At 40.3% G+C, this 4,506-nt stretch overlaps 1 protein-coding gene across 1 annotated transcript in view; it reads left to right on the forward strand.

Annotated features, from left to right (window-relative positions):
- Nucleotides 1-4,506, forward strand: part of ptprc (protein tyrosine phosphatase receptor type C) — a 50,886-nt gene that overhangs the window by 45,154 nt on the left and 1,226 nt on the right. The window lies entirely within an intron of this gene.

The following is a 4,506-nucleotide window of genomic DNA, read 5'->3' on the forward strand; positions in this document are numbered from 1 at the left end:
ATACGTAATTTTTTCAAACCAAAAGCATGAGTTATGCTTCTACGTTGTGGTGACGGCGTAGCAATGAAGTGGACCCTACAGCGTCAATGAGCATTCGATAGTTCTGCAGCAAGGGAATGCGTTGCTCTGTAATTCACCGTCAAGCCACTAGAGGGGTGTGGCGTTGTGTTTGTACAGTTTTGGGGGACTGTTGTCGACTTCCTATACTTTTCTTCCGGTTATACAACAATGCCACCGGAGCTGGAACGCTTGAATGTGGATCTTCAGCTCATCAACATTGAACAACAAATGTTGATCATAAAAATGTCGAGGCGCAGCTGACGCAGAAGACTGTTGCAGGGTTGGTCTGTCCGACTGTTGATGCCACACAGAGACTGGCAGTTAACAAATTCTAGCATCGGTTTTTTTCTGATTTCTTTGCTGTGTCCTACAACCAGCCAATGGGAAGCCATAGCAGATTTGTGGTGGCTATGGAACTTCCCAAACTGCGTTGGAAGCCTTGATGGTAAACACGCTATCATAAAAGCACCGAGGCACTCTCAATCAGTGATGATGTATCAAGTGTGTGAACTGTCTGTTGTTGAAGATTAAACATCAAAACTAGGGCTGTCAAAATTATCGCGTTGACGGGCGGTAATTAATTTTTTAAATGAATCACGTTAAAATATTTGACGCAATTAACGCACATGCCCCGCTCACACAGATTAAAATGACAGCAGTGTAATGTCCGCTTGTTACTTGTTTTTTGCTGTTTGGCGCCCTCTGCTGGCGCTTGGGTCCAAATTATTTTATGCACAATGAGTGAGCATAGTGTAGTTATTGACATTTTTTGATTGAAAATTTTACAAATTTTAATAAAACGAAAACATTAAGTTGCACTAACATTTATCTTTTAAGAACTACAAGTCTTTCTATCCATGGATCGCTTTAAGAGAATGTTAATAATGTTAATACCATCTTGTTGATTTATTGTTATAATAAACAAATACAATACTTATGTACCGTATGTTGAATGTATATATCCGTCTTGTCTGTTATCTATCCATTTCAACAATAATTTACAGAAAAATATGGCGTATTTTATAAATGGTTTGAATTGCGATTAATTACGATTCATTTTTAAGCTGTCATTAACTCAATTAAAAATTTTAATCGTTTGACAGCCCTAATCAAAACAACTCTTTTGACACCAAACCTGTGTTTTATTCTTCATATACTTGAAGTGTAAAATGTAAATAAGTCACAGACTCACAGCAAACATATGTACACAATAAATGATGAAGTGCACCAACCAAAAATACAACATAAAGTGATAAAAAGCTGGCAGTTTTTGACTGTGTCATCGCTTCGTGTGGCCATTCGCTTCCAAGCACACACATACAGACATTGTAGAGGTTTTTGTACTTGCGGACCTCTTCGATGATACTCTCGTCGGCTTAGTCCATTTTTGCGTGTAGCACAACAATGTTTGAAAATGTCGGTGATTTCGCGCTGAACCGGAGACAACAGTCTGAGCGGACCAATCACAGTCCATTTGGACTGTGTGTCACGTCAACGCGTGGTGACGTGACGCCCAGTCAGGAATCTGTAGACGTGCACGTCAGGCTATGGCAGAGGGTCGTAAATCGGGTCTGCCTTGAGGGCGTGGGTCTATCGCAGAAGCATAACTCGACCTTAATAGGCTTTCAAAAGCGACGAATACTGATCGAAAACCAAGGATTAAAGATGTGGACCATGAAACACCGGAGAGCACCACCAAAATGGTGAGCAGAGTTTCAGTTTGCCCCACTAAAGACGTTAATGGTAAAACAGCCACCACCGGGCGTACCATATTCAAAAGCATACAGTAGCTGTCATAAGCAGCCTAATTTAGAATTCCCCTCAAAAATGATGGGAAGCAAAAAAAACGCTCATTTTCAGCATGTTATTAAAAATGTTCCTGGCTGGAATATTCACTCAAAAAGGATGCGGCGTCTACTTCTCCACTAGGTAAGACAGGAAAACGCGCGCGCTCACTCACGCACTCACACACACAGCTGGGATGCCTGTATGTACGAGCATGGGCTAAGCTACCATCTGAGCATATATCTTGTAAGTTCATTTTATTGCTGATACTGTTTTTCAAAGTCATAAACATTTTTGCCCCCCTGCCACAAAAGTCAAACTCCGCCTATGACTGCGAAGCTGCGAGAATAAATGAAAAGCAAGCCACATCGTAACCAGTGATAAGAAGCTAATTATGAACAAAAGTTGAGCATGTTGTAGCGCAGATTTAGTCAATGACATGTACATAACACATTATACACTTTTGACACTTTAGGCCTTAAAGCTTAGCTTCCACTAAAGTTTAGGGGGAGCTGAGCAACCCTTGCATTCTTAGAGCAATCGCATCATTTACTTACTTACTTACTTACTTACTTACTAACTACAGTGGGGCAAATAAGTAATTAGTCAACCACCAATTGTGCAAGTTCTCCTACTTGAAAAGATTAGAGAGGCCTGTAATTGTCAACATGGGTAAACCTCAACCATGAGAGACAGAATGTGAAAAAAAAAAAAAACAGAAAATCACATTGTTTGATTTTTAAAGAATTTATTTCCAAATTAGAGTGGAAAATAAGTATTTGGTCACCTACAAACAAGAAACATTTCTGGCTGTCAAAGAGGTCTAACTTCTTCTAACGAGGTCTAACGAGGCTCCACTCGTTACCTGTATTAATGGCACCTGTTTTAACTCATTATCGGTATAAAAGACAACTGTCAGTCACACTCCAAATTCCACTATGGCCAAGACCAAAGAGCTTTCGAAGGACACCAGAGACAAAATTGTAGACCTGCACCAGGCTGGGAAGACTGAATCTGCAATAGGTAAAACGCTTGGTGTAAAGAAATCAACTGTGGGAGCAAGTATTACAAAATGGAAGACATACAACACCACTGATAATCTCCCTCGATCTGGGGCTCCATGCAAGATCTCACCCCGTGGCGTCAAAATGATAACAAGAACGGTGAGCAAAAATCCCAGAACCACATGGGGACACCTAGTGAATGACCTACAGATAGCTGGGACCACAGTAACAAAGGCTACTATCAGCAACACAATGCGCCGCCAGGGACTCAAATCCTGCACTGCCAGACGTGTCCCCCTGCTGAAGCCAATACACGTCCAGGCCCGTCTGCGGTTCGCTAGAGAGCATTTGGATGATCCAGAAGAGGACTGGGAGAATGTGTTATGGTCAGATGAAACCAAAATAGAACCTTTTGGTAGAAACACAGGTTCTCCTGTTTAGAGGAGAAAGAATACTGAATTGCATCCGAAGAACACCATACCCACTGTGAAGCATGGAGGTGGAAACATCATGCTTTGGGGGTGTTTTTCTGTGAAGGGACCAGGAAGACTGATCTGTGTAAAGGAAAGAATGAATGGTGCCATGTATCGAGAGATTTTGAGGGAAAATCTCCTTCCATCAGCAAGGGCATTGAAGATGAGACGTGGCTGGGTCTTTCAGCATGACAATGATCCCAAACACACAGCCAGGGATAAAAGGGAGTGGCTTCGTAAGAAGCATTTCAAAGTCCTGGAGTGGCCTAGCCAGTCCCCAGATCTCAACCCCATAGAAAATCAGTGGAGGGAGTTGAAAGTCTGTGTTGCCCAACGACAGCCCCAAAACATCACTGCTCTAGAGGAGATCTGCATGGAGGAAAATACCAGCAACAGTGTGTGAAAAGCTTGTGAAGAGTTACAGAAAACGTTTGGCCTCCGTTATTGCCAACAAAGGGTACATAACAAAGTATTGAAATGAACTTTTGGTATTGACCAAATACTTATTTTCCACAATGATTTGCAAATAAATTCTTTAAAAATCAAACAATGTGATTTTCTGGGTTTTTTTCCACAATCTGTCTCTCATGGTTGAGGTTTACCCATGTTGACAATTACAGGCCTCTCTAATATTTTCAAGTGGGAGAACTTGCACAATTAGTGGTTGACTAAATACTTATTTGCCCCACTATAAATAAGGGGGAAAGTTATATCTTTGGTCATTTATTCATTTTTATTGTCATTTTTGTTCTGGTTATTTGTTACATTAAGTTCAATGTTAGTATAAATGTTATTTAAATAACATACTTTTCCAATTTCACAAAAATCGCTGTATGTACTGACTTGTTGACCAAAAATCAATACAAATCGTGAGTAAGTGTATTGTTAGAGCAGTATTATTTAACTTAATAGGCATTCAATCCATTTGAACTGGGAGGGTCAGCAGTGATAGTTCACTGTCCGCCATCCTAGTTGAAATAGATTGAAAGTCTATCACTGCCAGAGTTAATGTATGCCAATATGAAATTCAAAGATGTTAAAGCTATCGAACTACAAAAAAACAATAATAAAATAAAGGGTTAAAGCAAACCAGCACAATTATGCAAGCTAAAAACATGTAAGAGAACGATGCAGAAGTTACTTTTGTATTTATTTTCACAGAAGTGTTCAAAATGTACCTCGTG

The sequence above is a fragment of the Corythoichthys intestinalis genome, chromosome 7 (assembly GCF_030265065.1).
Source record: "Corythoichthys intestinalis isolate RoL2023-P3 chromosome 7, ASM3026506v1, whole genome shotgun sequence".
In the NCBI taxonomy this organism is placed as follows: Eukaryota; Metazoa; Chordata; class Actinopteri; order Syngnathiformes; family Syngnathidae; genus Corythoichthys; species Corythoichthys intestinalis.